This window comes from Mytilus edulis, chromosome 10 (assembly GCF_963676685.1).
Source record: "Mytilus edulis chromosome 10, xbMytEdul2.2, whole genome shotgun sequence".
In the NCBI taxonomy this organism is placed as follows: domain Eukaryota; kingdom Metazoa; phylum Mollusca; class Bivalvia; order Mytilida; family Mytilidae; genus Mytilus; species Mytilus edulis.
The window spans coordinates 27,800,505-27,822,487 of NC_092353.1; positions in this window are offsets into that span (position 1 = coordinate 27,800,505).

Here is a 21,983-nt window from a genome sequence, read left to right on the forward strand (position 1 = left end):
TCTGCTGTGTCATGGAATCGAGCTTGTATAGGATAATAGAGGTCGTAAGTTGGATCTACGGCGGCAAAGTGAAATGAAAGACTTGAAAATATATTTACAAAACTAAAAGTCTGATTAAAACGCAATTTAAAGAAGTATGAGCTACGACTGGTGTTTTCTGAGTCAGAATAGTGTATATGATAAGGGTATTCTAATGGTAGAAAACAGGGTTCATATTAACAGCACATTACCATTTCATTGTTATCTAATATCTTTTACTAGATGTTTAGCACCAATTCCCTATCATTATCAAATATACATATTTATAAACGGTGTCAATGTGAAAAAAACCAGTTTTACTGTTCTAAGCCAGGAACCTGATCATGTTGTATACGTTAATTTATGTGGTTCATAAGTGTTTCTCGGTTCTCGTTTTTTAATAGCATATGAGACCGTTGGTTTTCTCGTTTGAATGGTTTAACACTAATCATTTTTGAGGCCCTTTATAGCTTGTTTTTCGGTGTGAGCCAAGGCTCCGCATTGAATATCGTACTTTTACCTATAATGGTTTACTTTACAAATTGTGACTTGGATTGAGAGTTGTCTCATTGGCACTCATACATTGTATCACATATTCGTATGTATTATTAGTATTAAATAGATAAAATGAAAAATATTAAACCAGCGGTAAAAGTAAGGAAAAAAAGACAACTGATTAAACCAGGCTGATGTACCTTCATTTCAATTCAGCTATCAGTGTACACAGTCTTGTGGTATATCTCTATAGGTACATTCATTGTATATATGGTGTTGACGTTAATTATCAATAAAAAAACTTTAAAGTATATTACAATATTTCAAGGGTATTTAAAAAAAACGCGAGATGATCTAGCGATCCACATACCAAACTGCTATAAACTGTTACATTAATGTGATCAGCTTTCACAACTCCAGTTATTTATTTTCACTTTCGCCTGCAATAACTGTCAATCAATCTAACAATATCAATACAAACAATTTATTTTCTTTGTTTTTTTCATTAAGTTGCAGACTAACACATATGGCAGATATCCGTTTTTCATCAAAAAATAATTTCCTGAGAGATCAGCGAATATGATATTTTTCCCTTAAGGTTATAGATGTCTTACATCTACAGACTAAAAATCCCTCATGATTTATAAAGCAATGTTTCTTTTAACACATTATTAATCATTTTGAAAAACGAAAATTGGTCCTAGTGCATAACTGAAAAAATTAAATGACATCAAGTAAGTGAGAACACCGCCTTGATTAAGTTAAGGTGATGTGATAGCCATTTAAAGAAAGCTATTATCGGAGAAGTATATTGACATCTATAAAAAGAAAATTAAAAGTAAAACCGAATAATATATATTTATTGCAAACATGTTCTCCTACAGTAGCTTATCATTAATTTGTACAGTAATAACAAAGTCGATAAGTTTGGCACCGTCTATACTGGGCAATTTACTCTACTCTGATTCTAACTTCTGATTCTAATAACCATACATCAAAACGATTTATGTCTGATACAAGCAAACCAAACGAAGCATATTTTACTATGAAAGCAACAATTTCAAAATATATGTTATGCATTTGTAGTTTTGTAAAATGAACTATCTATATCAATACGTTCAACCAAAATAATAAAGATATTTAGGTTGCAAAACTTATTTCCCAATCCACTATAAATAAATATGTTTAAACTAAAAGTTTCATAGAATTCCAATCCAGTTTCAAAATAAAGTTTTGAGTTGTTTTTTTGCTCTGAGATATACTGCTGATTTTGTGTGGATTTTTTCTACAGGGTTTTAAATTGCAAATCCGAGTTGATATCCCACCTAACAGTGTGTTTTATGTAATAGAACACTGGGCTTAAGAATGTGAAGTAAAATAATGTTTGGACATTATCTTACATCCTATACATTTTAATGAATGTGATTGGTTAAAAGCGCCCTCGTGGAGACCGTGTATATTACATATCAGGTTACTAGGGAGGCGGGCTTATCTCATACACGGTTAATAGTGGTGTTACGTCCTTTTATATTCCTTATAAGGTAGTAAGGAGGCGGGGCTTATTTCATACACGGTTAATAGTGGTGTCACGTCCCTTTATAAAACAAAACGGTACTGAGAAAAACTCGTAAAGGTTTCAACAGACGAAGAAAGTGATGATAAAAATTGAAATAAATTCATAAAACACATTTAAACCTAACAAGTTGTTATTATTTGTATCTGTTTTTGTAGGATCAATGGAAGTAGTTTCTTAATGCTAATAGTATTGAAGACTTGCTTATGTTGATGGGTCACTAGTCTAAATTTTACACGTTAAGATAGTCGGTAAGATAAATTCGTTACATAGTGTGCTAGTGACCTAATACGGTATTTATGGGGTCAGCAACTTTCATATGGGAATTCGAGCTTCGCTCTCACCCCATATATACCGTATAAGGTCACTAGCACACTATGTAACTAATAGTATTCTACTGGCCCTTAAATGATTCAGTTTTATTCTTATATATCTCTAGATTTGATAACGACAGAATAAGTATGCGTAAAATACCATATAGCTTTGACAATACAAGGTTAAAGTACGGTGTTTGGTGTATATATCCACTCACTGAAAACATCTAAATATAAATTTAACTCGAGATACAAGATGCGTGGTGAATTAAGCATCAGACGCCAAAGTAAATCTAATTTTATCTTACGTTGAGTAATAAATGACCACTTAATAATACGACTTGCAAATCAGTGTGTTTAAGAAGACACTATTAATGTTACTGATTGCTTGAATCAAATGACTGAAAAAAATCTTTAATAAAGAAAGGGTTGAGTAGTCACAAGACTAGTAGCCGTGCAATATGTATATGTGTGTGTCGTATGTCGGGTTCTTCTTTCCTTTTTTTGTAACTGTTTTTGATTGGAGTAAGGTTTTATTGGCTGTATTTGCTTAATTTAGTGACGATAACTTGTTTAGGCAGATAATTTGAGACGACCTGTATTGCGATGTATAGCATGCAAATTATAAAACATATTTTAATATTGCTCATCTGATACCAATATTACCATAATATAATACGTATTCATTTGACAAATTTACAACCATGCATAGAAACTATTTTGTGTCACGTGTGTACTACCTTCTTGCATGCTCTTTTTTACCGGGTCCGAATTATTGCTTCTGTAACTTTATTAGTGCTCTTTGATGTAAAACACATATATTTCTCTCCTCTAAATAATTCCTATTGCCGAAAAATCGCATTTCTCTGTCAAGAAATAAACTACCTGTATACAAAATCTTATCCGTCACCTGTAAATATTCAAAGCATTATCCTCAGTTTTACTTTATGGACATTAGTGTATAATTTGCAATTATATTATACCTTCTTATATTTATATAATAAAGACAATAGTAGCAAAACCGGTGTCCAACATTCACAAATCAACTGAGAAAGAAACGAATCCGGGCTACTAACTTAGTGTTCGTGTTGCTTATTTTTGAGTTTTCTATGTTGTGTCATGTGTACTATTGTTTGTCTGTTTGTCTTTTTCATTTTTAGCCATGGCGTTGTAAGTTTATTTTCGATTTATAAGTTTAACGATCCCTCTGGTATCTTTCGTTCCTCTTTTTTGAGTCGAGGGATATAAACAACACATTTTCTAATAATTATATACCGTTAAAAAATCGTATAGGAATTGCAGTTAACAATTTTCTGTTTTTTGTATAAAGACTTGTTGAGGAAGGTATTTTATACTGCCGTTATCGTATAATTACACCTGATTTTGTTGGGATATGAACACACGTACTCGCTTATTCAAACCTTGAAAATATATGAACTCTCACATTCAATCGATTCATGACTTTTGAACAGCGATATACTATTGTTTTAATGTCAATTATTTTAACCTGTCATTTTGGAATATAAAAAGTTTTTTTTTTCTTTCTGAAATATAGTTACATATTGCATTGCAGTATGCAAAACATGTTGCATATAACTTTCAATAAATGATTCAAGTCATCTACATATATATAGAAAAATATATGTCTGATCAGACAAACTATCACCAAATCATATAAAACAGGAGAACATTGAAGCTTGATGCACAAGTAATGTAATAATAGGAGCAAATCAGTTTGATGTCAGACAGTGATTTGATGTTATCGCATCACTTCATGTTAATCAAAAGCTATACAAAAGATCACAATATTAAAACTAGACTGACAAATGTACGTTCACTGTCAATATACTCAATGTAAGCTAATATTTTCTTGTTTTTTTATCGACGAAAAATGATATAAATTGAAGAATAATAAAGTTTTTTTATTGGATCACTATTAACTGTAATTCAACGAAATCCTAAAATTCACTGATCATCAAAGGCAATTTGTTCTTAGCGACAAGACCTATATACACAATGTCTCTAATATACACAATGTCTCTAATATACACAATGTCTCTGATATATACAATGTATCTAATAAACAAACTGTCTCTTTTCGCGACAAGGCCTTCAATAAACAAACTGTCTCTGATATACACAATGTCCCTTATTATCACTAATATACACATATAACGAATTGCAGAGAAACAGTCTATACAATGTACTGAATAATTACTGTTATTGAATATGTGTGCTCTAACAAAATATAAATGTCTGGTGCATCCTTTTACATTTTCTTTATAACTTAAATTTTATTTTATTTTTCAAATGAGACATGATAGTTAATATTTTAACTATATAAAAAAGAAGATGTGGTATGATTGCCAATGAGACAACTATCCACAAAAGACCAAAATGACACAGACATTAACAACTATAGGTCACCGTACGGCCTTCAACAATGAGCAAAGCCCATACCGCATAGTCAGCTATAATAGGCCCCGATAAGACAATGTAAAACAATTCAAACGAGAAAACTAACGGCCTTATTTATGTAATAAAAATGAACGAAAAACAAATATGTAACACATAAACAAACGACAACCACTGAATTACAGGCTCCTGACTTGGGACAGGCACATACATAAATAATGTGGCGGGGTTATACAGTTTAAAGCCAACTGTCATGTAAATAAAGATGATTAGCAGATACACTTCACAATTATTTTATTATTTGAGATGTACCTACATGGTTTTGTGGGTTTAAAATTAATTTAAATTTAAAGAACAGTGTGCTACAAATGTATAAAAGACTTCGGTAGGGATTTTTTGTTTTTTTGGAAATGTGTTGTATCAATTAAAAAAAAACGGTATTACTCCTAAAACAACTATTTACTATTTTCTTCATTCAAACAATGACGTTCTCGTTTAGTGGGGTGCGTGTAGGTCATTAGTTTTCTATGTTGTGTTTTGTAAAGTGTTGTTTGCTTTGAGGTTTTTCAGTGCCATGGCGTTGGCAGTGTATTTTGGGTTTGTGATTGTGAATGTACCTTTGGTATCAATCGCCTATCTTTTTCCAGTTTGTATATCTTTTGTAGATACTTTGAACTATGGCACCATCCATGCTGGTCATTGTAGTCTTGAAATAGACATATTCCTGGACAGGTACAGTTTAATCCTCATTAACTTAAAGATTGTTCCTAATGTTTTAATTACGATGGAGCAAATCATTTGGGAAAAGATCACACGACTACTGTTTGAGATGAGTTTAAAATGAAATGTATATGACATTAAAATAAAGAAATATCAAATTGACGGATGTAGTGATTAATGTGATATTCAAACAATAGTGCTTACAATAGACGTCTTAATCACTGCGGACCACTCTTCATTTAAAAAAACATTTATCATAGCAGTGTCTCAACCGGAAAGACCTTGTCTATCAACGGTCGCTAAATATTGATGTTTATCCAGGAAAAAAAACCGGCAAACGCTGGTATTTGCATTTTCTACTACAATTATTAGTTCTTTTAAAACAGCACTTTTATGAACAACATATTCTCTTTCTATCAAAACATTGGACAAACTTTAAAGACAAAAGTTTAAATAAGAAAATACAATCAAACCTCAACTATAGGACATTTTAATAGAGAGTGTTATCGGTTGAATGTGGGAATTTATAAAGAATTTGATATGCAATAGACAGGATTAAACATCAGTTAATCATATAGGAAAAATTTCAGATGCAAAGTCGTAATTCCCTGGTTTATTATCCCTTGTTTACTGCAATGATTGTACAGGACATCACATTTGCTGGCAAATGATAAAGTTCTAAAAACTTCATTATCCGAAAAAGATGAAGGCAGTAAGAGAAAACAAGCTATTTTATCAGCACATGTAATAGGTGAACACAGGATTCAGCTCAAAGATAGAAAAACAAATTTGTGCATACACACGAACAAATATATAGAAAAGGGAGGAAAAGTATTATAGAATATAAAAGAACATCAAGCCATGTCACGTTTGTTGAATCATCTTCAATAATATGCTTGCTATTATTTTTCGTTAATCAAAAGATATACATTTTACCTTTTATTTACACTTTCATTTATAGGGTTGCCGATCATCATGTTTTTATCGTTCACAGATCTTAATTTTTTTATGTAATTAAGTATATATTTCAGTTGATAGTTATTAAATTCGATTCTGTCGGTGATTTAGGTCGAACTGTCTGTTCAGAGCTATAAACTATTCGCCAGTATAATTTTCTGTCTGATTGTTATAGCAATATAACTAAATAAATCAAGGCAGTTTTTACTTTAGATGTTGTAGATATAGATCAATGTTTGCTATAATGTAAAGCAAAGCATACTATAACTTGATTTATTGTATATTACTTCAACACTTCATTAAATCAAATCAGCCGGCAATATCTTACATAACTTCTCTATTGACGATATCCATTGAAAAACAAGTATGTTTTCTTGTTTCTTTATGTATATATCTGCAATCTCAAAACAACAAATTTAACTTACTGTCGTTATCCAATGCAACATGTTATGGTCAACACAACGGCTTCCGTCAATACTTTCAGAGCATGACAGATTGAACCGTTTATAAAAGCATAACAATCTGATGCACTTTGGAAGTTCCTCGCCGATTGTGTTCTGGTTTCTATGGTACAGTTATGTATACGCATCTGTGGACAGTTGTTTATTTGTAAGTCTCTGTTAACATTTGATGCGATGTAGGTTTCTGTCTCTTTCTTGTTGATGATGTTGATCTTTAGTAGCTCAAAATTTGTTTTATTATATTGAAACAAATCACATTTTAAAGTCCTAATCGAATAATGCAATGGATATTTCGTTTGTAACAAATATTCAATTTCTACACATTCTCTTTTTACTTTCTTCACAAATTACAATTAATTGTATGTACATTCTGCACTGTATATAGTACAACAACTAATTATTTTGTCAACTTTTTCAACTGTTATCGAATTTATAAGCAAGAAACGAAGGCAACAACATTTTGTACGTATCAGAGCTGAAACAGCTTGGTATCCTGCTTGTATCAATATTCTTTAACTAATGACCAAGCATCAGATGTAATAGATGTGATTCTCATTGATTAAGTAGCTCTTAAGGCTGTTGATTTTTTTCATAATTATTTGTATATACAATGTTATGAATACAGACCACTGAAAACCTATAATAAATTACACTTGTACCACTGCAGTGGCGTGACAAATTAAAAATCAGACATCGCAATTGATTTTGATTATGTCGACTTGGAGCGATAAATAACAACATAATACTTTAACTTGTTAATAAGTGTTCAGAGTAAATGTCTGAAAGTAACTTTTACTTCTCATTGATCAGTAAATTGCTTTACGAACAAAGTACAAAGAAGGAACAATTGTCAATTAAATCTATCATGTTGTGTAAGGTTTGAAATAAATAATATTTCTTCATTATCTGTGAACATAAATGCAAAAAGACAAATAGGAATTATCAATCTTGAGAAACTTCTTTATGTTTTTTTGTGTTTTTTGTTTTATCCAAATTAATCCGTATTTGTAAATAAGAATAAAGAGACTCTCCTCATTTGTCTTCATCATTTTGTGCAATTTTTCTGTTCTTTTTTATTAATAATTTCTCTGTCTTTCTATACTATGATATGTCTTTGAAAACCTGTTCTCTTAATAGTTTCACAACGATAGAAATTGCATTTTCAAATATTTTTTCGAGTGTGTTGAACCCAAATCATGAAAGAAATGTTTACAACATTTAAGTTTTTAATGCTCGTCAAAAAAACTGATTACTGCTTGTTCTCTCTCAAACTTTAAGTTAAGAGGTATACATACACATTGGAAGGTTGCATGCTGTCGAAAATAGTTGTTTTCATTTACCCAATAAAGGATAATGAATTTTAATGACTACAAACGAGATGTTTGAGGAAGTCTATGTCATACATTTATCAAAGCTCGCTGACCACTCTTCGCTCAAAATGCAATCTATCAGACAATGTCTGTACAGGAAAAGGTCTGTGATTATCAGCATTGTATTCAATTAGTGTCTACAAGAGAATTCCCAAGCTGATATTTACACTGTCCGTTTATACTAATTAATGCTTTCACTGAAACATTTTTCAGGAATCTTAATTTGCTGTGTAAATAGAATCAGACACGGAAATTCAACGATAAATATGTTTCTCGACACTTAACATTTGATGTTTTGTGTTTGCAGTAATAGGAACATTCATGACATGTGTATGTTAAGGGTAATCTTGTTCTATTGTCGATAGTCCGTATTGCATTTGTGTTCATTATAGGAAACTGTAAATTCAGATATGAATACGAGGTTTTCATTAATGCGAATAACGTGACTCATTGCGTATTGCAATGATAAGAACTTGCATTCTGATATAAATACATATTTGTGTCATTCGGCAATCCTCGGTAGAATCCACTACTCTGTAGATGAGGGTACGGAATCGGCCGAGTTGAGACGAATGATATTTGTGTAAGAAACTTATATTTAGAACGAGATAATAAAAGCACACAATAATTTCTGAGTTAACTGTATTATTTTCATTGATTTAACTTTTCTAGTTTCAGGTATACATTCATCCGGAGTTCTACTATTTATTTTAAAATGTATAAATGGTTCATGATTCTTTATTCCAATTCAAAATAAGTTTCTCACTTTATGACGTGTATATGATGTAATTACTTAAACAGTTACAACTTTCTGAGTCAAAGCTGAATTATAGATCCTGTGAGATCTAGAGCTAATGACAAACATAGAGCTGAAACGTCCGATTTTATCTCTCGCTTATATGTCCTGCAAATGCGCCGGAATTTCCACTACCGTTGTATGATCACTAAGTGTCACTATTTGTTAAGAAAGATCACTGTTCTCCTCAATAGATATTTAGATTTTTGTATAGGCTATGGCAACATTGTGATCCGACCTCATGTTATTAACATTCGAAAGGGTTTAGTGTGATACTCTTTAAACAAAAAAGACATTTATCACAAACAATTGCCTTGAGGATTCAAATGATGGTTCAAAGAAAATGATTAACAATTATAGAGGGTTGAAAAGGGTTATTTTCGTGCAACGTGTTTTGCCATGTTAATTTCATGCGCAGCTGTAAAAAGGTTTCGTAATTCACTGTGTTTCGTGAAATCGGTAAAAAGATTAACATGCAAGAAACTTTTAATTGTTCGTTCATCGTGAAAAGGCAATTTTATTTCGCGTTCTTCCGTGCGGATACCCCACTTTACGCCCCCCCATTTTATATTAGTAACTTACGTATTTTTGACTACTATGATAAAATTCATTCCAATATTTTGTGTTGTCTGATTGGTAGTAAAGGAAAGATTTATAAAAACATATTGTTGTTTTACTATGGATCTCCAAAATTATGTACTGTCGTTAGAAAACCTTTTGATTAGTATTAAGAAAAACGTAATACTTGACATTAATTTGATAACAATGACAGCCATGTAGTAATATATGGTACTACTATTCCCATCTTGTCTAGACTTGGAATGAAGATGAGCTTAATATGTTACATGTATATAGAGTATATAATTTAGACACTTGTCTACTGTTGACGCTGGTGTAGTGACCTCCTAATATCTAATTTTAATTCGCTGATTGACATCCGACATCTTTTTGTAATTCCTATTATATATTTTTGATGAATATAAACATAACTTTATGCTGATAATATGAACACTGTTAGAGACTGTATACCAAATCATCTGATTTTTGTAATTAAAAAAAACCCAACCGAAAACATAAACAAAAACAAGATCTTCTGAAAGTACAATCCCGTTTTTGTTTTCGTACGACAAAAAATATATTTCTATGTAAATAAGTAAATATAAATATCATATGACAGGTTCGCACTATTGTTACTCTTTAGAAAAAGATTGAGAAACGAGATAAAAGGTAACAAAAAGTACAATAAAAATAATACCAAACTCCGAGGAAAATTCAAAACTAAAAGTCCATTATCAATTAGCAAAATAAAAATCTCAAACTCATCAAACGAATGGATAGCAACTGTCATATTTCTGACTTAGAACATGCCTCCGGGTGCGGGTGCGGGAATTTATCGCTGCATTGAAGACCTATTTGTGACCGTCTGATGTTGTCTGTTCAATGGTCGGGTATTGTCTCTTTGACACATTCCCCATTTCAATTCTCAATTTTATTTTCTTATATAGAAAACGAAGGATTAAACCTGGTTTTATATCTAGCTTAACCTCTCTCTTGTATGACAGTCACATAAAATTCCTTTAGATTGACAATGAAGTGTGAACTAAACCAAACAGACATAAAAGGTAAAATTTAAAAAATAGGGTAACAGCAGTTCTTATTTACAAAGAGGAAGAAAATACGAAGTGAAGATTCAAACTCATAAGCCGAATATAGATTTACAACGTAATTACAAATAGTGAAAGACGACGGAAAGATGAACAAGTCCACAAATTACTGATAAGACATTAAATACTGAGTTAAATGAGTCCTATCAATGGTCCATGATTAATCTCAGCTGCACCAGAAGGATACGTAGGTCCTGCTTCAATATGTGGCGCCCGTATTGTTGCAAATACAATGATAAGTGTCTCACATTGATTCCAAAGCTTCTTTCTAAGCATCGACCCTCTATCAAGGAAATCGCGATATGAAAAAGTGAAATCACAAACATACCGAACTCCTAGGAACGTTCAAAAAGGAAAGTCCATAATCAATGAGACGAACGCTCTTGAATATCGTTACTTGGAGAGATATATTCCATATGTACTATGAATCTTTAAAAAAAATTGAAATATTGTATCGTTAACATTAGGCTTATCTAAGAAAACTGACCCACAGTGTTCGACAACACAATCAAACTTATCAGCAAGGTTCAATGTAAAATATGACTACGGGATACAAATAAAAATCGTGTAACAGTTGTGATAAGTTCATGAATCAATTAATTGATACTTACATTACCTACTTAAAGATAAGTTAACAGATGTAAATAATTTGTAAAAGTAAATTAGTAATTAATGTATTGGAAAAGTTACGAGGGATACATTTTTATCATCAGTTAAAGAAAATATTTTACATATAACGTAGGCAAAATATTCAGATCTTTTATCAAAGCTATCTATTATGTTGTGTGTTCATATTCATTATACTAATTACAATCATAATATACAAAACTTTGATCGATATATGAAAGATGATATAAATGTATGTATAATGGGATTTTGAAAAATATCAGCCAGTTGCACTGTGAGTAATATTTATTTCATTATATTTTCAGTCAGAATTGAAATTTTTTAGTTAAACTTTATTTTTATTTATGGAGATCTTGCAACTAAAAATCCAACATCTACCTTTGATGATCCATCAACAATATTACTCAGAATATCATTAGGGTGTAAAGCGTACATTATATATACCTGTATAAAAGATAACAAATCGGACTCACAGTTTGGGGTATCATCTTTCTAGTTTTCAACACATGTATTGCGATTATTTTTTTGACGAACAGTGACTTCCTAAACAGAACAATAAAAAAAATCATTAGTAAGAAACAACTCGTCACAGCAATTAGCCTTATGATTCTGTACGGAGTAACGTTTTTGTCTAAAAAGGCCAATAAAAATGGGGCGAAAGATACCAGAGGGACAGTCAAATTTATAGATAGAACATAAACTGACAATGCCATTCATGAAGTTGCATTGTTCGCAGTTGATAAGCATGGAGGATAAAAAAAATCCGAAAGTTTTTTGCTAAATATAACATAATCTATTTCTGGGCAACAAAACCCATACCTTTTCAAACAATTAGGTTTCGTAAACAGAATGTTAACATTACCATATCAATGATAATTTATGTCACATAACATAGAAGGATGACTACTGAGCTGTAAATTTATTGATGAATTCAAAGTTTAATTTTGGGCCTTTTTTACTTTTTTGGATTCAGGCGTCATTGATGAGTCTTTTTGTAGACGAAACGCGCAAATAAAAAATTCAATCCTGGTATCTATGATGAGTTTATCTACGCGATTTATAGTATTCAAGTTAATAATATACTTTATTTTTAATCCCACAGTGAGTAACACTAGTACTCTATAATGGGGTACGCCAGAACAGCACACACGAACATATCGGTATTCTCTGACCATACATTCTAGTTTACCCCTTCGATATTTGATATCTTAATCATGGGAAAGAATGTGTCTCAGGTCAAACGTGCAAATAATGACAGGATAACCATTTGATATAAAGAGAGGGAGAAAGGATGATTTTTTGCAGATTTGCTATTCAATTTCATCTGTTGCTAGGCTTGCTTATATTTGTTTACGTGAACAATTTCAAATTTTTCCGTCCCCAACCAATGATATCTAGTAGTGTTTAAAATAGCATTGACGTTGCAAATTCAATTTTGATGTAAACCTGGTGTGTTCATGTTTTCTTGGAAGCATTACATGACGCAATTTTTATATTGAAAACAAAGATATTACTAAGAGAATACAAATGGTTTTTTTACTAGGACAATGTTTAATAGGATTATGCCACTGATGTTGGTTTTTTTTCTCTTCTTGTATATGTCTGGTCCAGTAATCAGCATTTCTATGTTGACATGAACTGTCATTGGTATGGTCATTTTTATAAATTACAACTAACTCTTTTCCAAAAAATGCATTTTTGTAATATTAAGGATTTTTTAACCAATGAATAGATTACCTTACCTATATTTGATAAACCTAATTGCTCTTCAACATCGTCCTTCGTTCGCTTTTTCCCTTTTTTTCGATTTGAGGGTCATTTATGAGTCTTTTGAAGACGAAAACGCGTGTCTGGTGTACACAATTTTAGCCCTGGAACCTATGAAGGGTTTATGCAAATACAGAATGAACGAATATTTAAATGAAAACTGTTGCATGAAGTTGAATAATAAACAAGATTATGTAATATTTTTCAATTATTGAAAACAAAAATCTTCTCCATTCATTGTTATATACCTGTGTTTCACATGTTTACTCATAAAGCTATTTAAAGTAACCATAAGTTTCATCTAAATGTAATCAAAATGATGCCTTTACAAGCAATGAATGATACATTTGAAATGGTAAAAATACTTCGTTTTGTTCCATGCCTACTTCCTATCTGCACTTTGTCTTTTGTACTAATCTGATCAAACCGCAGAAAGCATACTTGTTTTATACAACTAAACAACACACAAGTTTTGTTCTTTTGTCACAAGTTATGATGATATATAAGTTATTCATCTTCTGATATTGTGTATAGTTTTGAACATTTCTGTTATCTGTTTCTTTATAACATCGCACAAGTTGTGCATAATTAAGTGGATGAGTACAAAAGAATTAGGGCTGTACATAATGCTATCATGTATTGAGTTTAACAATATTTGTTTATTTGTTCATTTTGATTAGTTTTCTTTTGAAATGATGATTTTATGAATCCTACTTTTTGAGATATTGTTCTAAAGTATTTTTTGTTAACGAGACGATAACAACCTTTCAAACAATTTCCTTGGTAAATTTGTGTGTGTACTTCTGTGCCTTTTTCTATATTATTTGTTCTGTATGTTTTTGGTTTAATAGTGTGAACTTGGAATTAACAAAAGGATAATCAGATATCACTAACCACACAATGCCCAAGGAAACAAAGAAGGACACATATGGACAAAATATGTTTCTCTAACATATCAAAGAATAAAGCATATGAATTTTATATAATTTAATAAATGCAACACTAGAACACCGTTGTTCAATAGTCATAAATCGATAAACGAAAAACTAATCTTGGTTACAAATCAAAATCAAGGGAAACACATCAACTGTAAGAAACCGCAAACAACGAAACAACATAATACTGAACTGCAACAAAACAAACACAAACATACATATAAACAAACTACTGTGGATTAATTAGTATTCGTTGGATAGCAGTTTTCTTTGATTTCGTAGGTACAACTGAACCATGATTTTATTTTCAATAAAAGACATAATTCCTACAGGCGTTTATGGAGGCTTCGGCAAAACAACGAAATTAAGTATTTACGAACACAAAAAAAACGAACTTGAAAATTGGCACCTATAAAAATAAATGAATCCATCATATTTGATAACAACTGCCATATTCTTTACTTGATACAGAAAGTTTAAAGGAAAAACGGCGGGTTCAACCTGATTGTATGGCTAGCCAAACCTTCTCCGTATATGGAAATATTAAAAAAATTATCGCTAAAATGATAACACTACATGACCTGAATAAGTACAAACAAACGTTCCGCACATTGAAATAAATAAATAAATAATATTGATACTATAGTATAAAATTACATTGCATAAAACGGATAGGTAAGCTTTTTCTTCCGCAAGAAAACCACTCAAAGTCGGATAAATATCAGTTATTTTCCATTCTTTGCCTTACAATATGTAAAATGTACTGCTTCGAATTTTAACTGTAACACAGATATGTATTTTATTGATATCTATCAGAAACATCCGCTTAAACTTGTTTGGAAGATCATTATTTTATTGCAACTACAACTAATAAATGACACGTGTATTGATACTTATACACATTATCTCTTCATTTTTTGAACATTGTTTTTGAACAACAAAATACAACATTTTCTCGTCCTCGTACTATTTAAAATGGAGTTTATTCCTTCTTCTTTATACAAGAAGTGCTCTGCTGGTTTATAGTTCAGCGGAAAGGTAAAATTGATACCGATTTAATGTTGCTTTAAAACTTTTCTTGAAGTTTAACATTAAACTAATTTACCGAAGCTGAATGATATTCTGCTTGTGTGCAATAAATAGCAATTTGTTGGCGTCTAAAACAGATTTAATTGGAAATTTAATTGACAAATGAAGAAAATTTTCATTAAAACAACTGAAGTCTGTCAAAAGAGGTACATGCTCATCTAATAGACATTTCAATAAATTATATTGAATACTTTTAGTTTGCAAATGATCTTAAAATGCAACTCTAAAATCAAATCTCTCACAAAAAACAGCAAGGCAAATAATTGACCTGCAACTAATTGTTCCTCTGTATTCCATACATTTGGCCTGGAAACACAAATCTTATATCATTAATCAGATTAAAGCTAATACTATAAGGGCCATATGTTTCTGTGAATATGTCCTTAAATTATCTTTAAGACTTGTATAGAAAACAAATAACTACCTTTTTTTAAATGGAAATACGTTACATACATGTATAACGAAATAACCCCGTTTTCCCTGTTCAAACTTTATAATCATTATCAGTATTTCGGTGAAATGTTTTCTTATAGCATGGTTTTAAACAACCTTTTTCTGACCATTGTCTTCTAAAATTTCACTTGCTGATCGAGACTTCAAAATTGGTTGTTATTTCAGAAAGATTTTCTCTTGTTTTTTTTTCTTTTTTGCTGTTTTGCCATCAATGATTTTGTTTTTATTTGAACCTGTATCATTTAAAACTATCAAATATATTTTAGAAGTGTTTTCTTTGTGCTTAAACTAAAACACGAAAGTTGGAACCAAGAACTCGACATGGCATTATAAGATACATTATTTATATGAAATCAATAACATTTTGATCTACATTTAAAAAGGGTTTAACAAACTTCCAAATTTAACAATTTTTTTACAAAATTAGTTACACAGTGTGCAATTGTGCTAATACGATAATTTATCGGGTCAATAAAATTCATATCGGGTGAGGCGAAGTCAAACCCGATATGGACTTTACTGACCCAATAAATGCCATATTAGGATAATTGAACACTGTGTAACTAACTTATCCTGATTTTGTTATATTACATTTAATTATATTCAAATTCAATAATAGGACAATATCAACCAAATATATTTTAGATATTTCATCTTAAACTGTGAACAAATTAAAGTATTAGGACTATTTAAAACAACTCATTTTTTTTTTATTAGGTCAATGATATAAGGGAGACAATTCAAATGGACGTGATAACAAAGTTAATTGGAATTTAATAGGACACTATCAACCAATCAAATTGCGAGAAATTATTCTAAATCAGGATAACTTTTCTTCTTGTTAGGTCTGTAACTATGTAAGATGCTGTTTGACTTCTATGACTTTCATTTCTCAATTAGATCAGAACAGCATCATAACTTCATAACTTTAAGTTAGAGCTTTCCTTCGTTAATTCTCATCAAATTTCACAAACGTTGCAAGTATTTGGCAACACTTTTAGGAATTTGGGATCTCAATGCTCTTCAACTTCGTACTTTATTTGGCTTTTTTTTAAAACTGTTTTGATTCGAGCGTCACTGATGAGTCTTTTGTAGACGAAACGCGAGTCCGGCGTATATATAAAATTTAGTCCTGGTATCTATGATGATTGGATATAGGAAGATGTGGTGTGAGTACCAATGAGACAACTCTCCATACAAATAACAATTTAAAAAGTAAACCATTATAGGTTAAAGTACGGCCTTCAACAAGGAGCCTTGGCTCACACCGAACAACAAGCTATAAAGGGCCCCAAAATTACTAGTGTAAAACCATTCAAACGGGAAAACCAACGGTCTAATCTATATAAACAAAACGAGAAACGAGAAACACGTATATATTACATAAACAAACGACAACTACTGTACATCAGATTCCTGACTTACATGTAGGACAGGTGCAAACATTTGCAGCGGGATTAAACGTTTTAATGGATCCAAACCTTCTCCCTTTTTCTGAAACAATAGCATAACATCACAACAAAGAAAAACATACGATAAAATATCAATTGGCAGACTTAACTCAATCAAAAAACGTATGATTAAACAATGAACGAATAAATGTGATCTGCGATATCTGAATACAAATGCACAGTTAATTAAATATTAGAGACAAACATTCATGACCAAAAAGCTAACAAACAAATTCAAACACAGGACATGACTGAGAAATATTTAACCGATCAATGTTCACTTTAGAAAAGTTTATACAATTGTTGTAAGAATAAGTGAAAAATTGAAGATATTACAAATAATATTATGAGCTTATTTATTAGTAATGATGCTTTACTGACACACTGTAAAAAGCTGTTGAAAGTAGGATATTTGTTTCATCGGGTGATATTAAGTAAGTTTTTTTTAAATGACCTTATTATTTCAAATGTATTTTGTGTCGTTTTTTTGTGTGCGTTATCTCATTGAATTTGAAGGAGGTATATCGTTTTCAGCTCATAAGGGATGATTAAAACTTTTTTTTTAAAAATAATTTGAAATCGAATGAACTCTAAAAAATAAAATGAGGCCGCTTGCATTTACTGATAAGCAAGATCTCTAATGCATGCATAAGTGAAATCCAAAGATGTCAATGCATGGACAAGGATTTCACGGCATAAATAGACACTGACAAATTTTCCAAAAGGTAAGCAGATCCTGCTCAACATGTGGCATCCATTGTGTTGTTCATGTGAGTATAATTCGTTGATATCACATTTGAGAAAATTAAGACAATAATGTGGTAACAACAATAATACCATATCCGTCATCATCTGTGAAAAAAGATATTCTATAACTTTAAAGGGATGACTCCAGCTTTATCACTTTGGAACCCTTCATTAGTAACTTTATCGGTAGCATAAACTCTGCATGTATCTATGAAATCATGATAGGAAATTCAAGGTATCGAATAACATTTCAACTGGAAGATATTATCTCCTCATGGCTATTAGCTTGATTTTTGATACTTAGAAATGGAAAGTTCTTAATAGGGAAGCTGAGATAAACTCTTTTGTCTCAACCAACCCTCATTATCTAGATGTTCATGATGATAAGAAGTAGATTTAAGGGCATACGATACAGTTTTGATCCCATATTGAAATTTTGCTGACAATTTGCGTATAAATCAAATATGACATAAAAAATATACCTTCATGTGCTATTTTTTTTAGAAAAATGAGGTCGAAATTTTATATATTTGCTCAAAATTCAGATTTGTGAACGTATTTTTCCTTTCGACAGAAATACATAACTTTTTTTTTTATTTTAAAAGATAAACACAAGCTGTTTTTCTTTGTTAAATTATTTGTAAATTTTGTTAATATAAATGTCCTTTAAAATTGTGCAATTTGTTTTTAAAAATTACTCATATTTATCAAATGTTCACGAATGTAGAAGAAAAAAACATAATTTTTTGCTGAGTATTTAACAAATTTAAAAAAACATAAAATTGGCACACATTATCTGCTTACGTACTCAAACCAAATGACATTTTAAAAAAGAGGGGTCCATGAACACATTTCAAATTAAATAAGTTTGAATGATGAAAATCAGCCGAAAACTGATTAATGTATATTTGTTGTTATTTTTGGCCTAAAAAGTATCATATGTTCGGAAATATTTCACCATGAAGATGAGCATCTGGAGAGAAATAACTTAAAATGCATTAGAAAGTCAATGTACAGAGAGAGAATAAAACGTATTGCTTTGCTGAATATTTGATAAAGATATACCAATAGAGAAGAAAAAAAGAAGTGTTTGCTGATTATGTTTTAGCCATATATGTTGATGACACAGTGCTTTGTTCCCACCATGCCTATGGGCTTTATTATTATTAGGAATTATTATGAACTGTTTTATGCATTTCAACCTTCAATGTTTGTGTTTTTGGAAGTAGTAGTGAAGGTACCAGCTACTACATACATTAAATTTGGAAGTACCCATGCAGCAGCAGTAAGAAGAAGATATGTTTTAGAAAAGGAAACATTTGCCGTGTAAACTGCCGGTTCCAAGTCCGAATAAAAGAGTAGGGAAGTCATTTTTCTTCTAATTGGCGCAATCGTATGTTTTTTTTTTGGCGCAAATGATACCATCTAATTGAAAACATGTGGCGCAAACGTAGAGAACAAAAGTTGTGGCACAAAAGGACGCATTTTTGGCGCAAAGTGATCTCTCCCGATAAATCATTATGAATAAGCTTTTATAATCTGAACATTTTAGATCAATTGTTATGTCGTACTGACGTCATTAACGTGTCAAAATTTACATATTTGACCTAAATTTATCATTTTGTTTTAAAACACACACTTGTTGGTCATAATAGAAATGTGCCAAATCCTTACATAAATATATTTTGAACACTTTAAAATCGGTGTGCGATAAATCGTGTAGCATAACTTCTTTTTAGATAAAGCTTTCAAGTTGGTTCATATCTGAATATTAAAGACAATATATATCTCACAATGCGGCTGTTTTGAAATTTCTTCACACGTTTTGTACACAATGCAGGCAGTTTGAAACGGTAATGCAAATGTATGAAATGTTGTTTTTTTTTAATTGCTGTTTTTCTTTTTGATTGGCTTCAATTTGCAATCCATTATCAATCTCAACGTGTGATTTCAATTTTGCCCAAAGATCAGCTCAGTATTTGCAAATTGCCCTTAAAATAAAAAGATCTATGTTGATTTGAATAATTGCAGTGCAGTATAGGAACACTATATTCGCCGCGTCTTATATGCTTCAGCTATATTACACCATAACCATTTTGTGATTAGGCTTTTTCCTAGTTTTATATAATTAATTGTGACAAAACCACTTACTTGTGTATTTATTAATCTATACACAATCTAAGATGGGGAACAACTGCCTACGTACTTTCACATAATAATTCAAAATTTGGTGACTGTTGAACGCATATATCCCATCGATCTAGAGATAAAGGATACAACAGATACAGTTAAGTCGGCCTCATATCTTGACTTACATCTAGAAATTGACAATGAGGGTCGGTTGAAAACAAATCTTAACGACAAAAGAGATGATTCAGCTTTCTAAATGTGAACTTTCCGTTTCTAAGTAGCAACATTCCAGCAGCATCTGCATACGGGGTATATATCTCCCAATTGATACGATGTTCCCGTGCATGTATTTCCTATCATGATTTCCTTGATAGAGGGTTGCTACTCACAAAGAAGCTATTAAATCAAGAGTTCCAAATGGTGAAGTTGAAATCATCCCTTCGTAAATTTTACGAACGCCATCACGTGTTGGTTGACCGTTATGGAATAACCGTTTCACAAATGATATCGGATATGTTTCTCACGTCGCAACTACAATTCCCTTACCTTTCATTAATGTGACTACCAAATTAGACTATTTACCGGATTTGTTATAACATAAGCAACCCGGGGGGTGCCACATGTGGGGCAGGATCTGCTTACCCTTCCGGAGCACCTGAGATCACCCCTAGTTTTTGGTGGGGTTCGTATTGCTTATTGTTTAGGTTTCTATGTTGTGTCATGTATTCTATTGTTTGTCTGTTTGTCTTCTTTCATTTTCAGCCAGGCGTTGTCAGTTTATTTTCAATTTATGAGTTTGACTGTCCCTCTTGAATCATTCGTCTCTCTTTTAGCCCATTGACTACGGCCATAGAATCATCTATACATGCTAAATGTCTACGTCATTTGGTCTCTGGTGGATAATAAGTATTGTCGCAATGACAGTCATACCACATCTCTCTATTTTATAGGGATTTTTGTTACTGCGCCCGCGTACATTATACTTTCTAGCTCATTTTTTTACAATCCAATGCTTTCCCATTCAAAACACAATACTACGTCACATGCCTTACAAAGTATTGATTTTCATGTTAAAAGGAATAAAATTGCATTGACAACTTAATGAATATACGATTGACTATACTTGACACAGAACAACTCTCTTAAAAATTTGTTTGATTTTCCAATTGATCTTACACTCAAACTACTATTAAACTTTGAGGAGAAACATTTAGATGTACACTTTTGATAATTGAATTCACGATAAATACAAATTCATCAACCAGAAAAGAACAGTTTTCGATGTATCACTTTATAATATTGATTTTATTAAAAAAAAAAGAAATTGTTAACATGTAAGCTTAATAATAAAAAAAAGTCCATTTCTCTTTTCTGATTTTAAAATATCAGTTTTTTAACTGTGACGGAACTAGATTATGGAGTACATATCTCATTTGATGCAGTAGTGTTTTATGTTTTTGTAACTGTTACAGACTTAGTGCTACTGAACTAAGTTACATCAGTGAATGTTTATTAAAATAATCGTTCGTTAAAAAATGTTGCTCTAATTTTATATCAAGTATATAATGGTACATGTAATGTCGTCAATAAGGCAGTCAAGTTTGATAAAAAAAAATGATAGTTATGATAAAATAATTGGGAAAAGTTGTCAATTTTACGTTTAATCATAGTTGATCATTTAAACACTTTTGATTTCTTCATTTCATAACTTCAGTTCTTTACAGTCCATGGATACAAATGGAACATTTAAACGAGTAAAACATTGGTATATATATTTTTTTCAAATGCGTCTGACTTAATAATAAAGAAATATAGCATGCAGTTCTAAAACTCATTACTTAGTGTAGTCAGTCTACATTTGGAATTATCTGGACTAAGTGTATCTATCCATAATCATGACCGACTGATAAATAAAAGCCTTTAGAATCATGCTTTATCAAATTTACCCCTAGGGAGACATTTTGCAATAACTATCTTCCCTACAATATCAATATAACATTA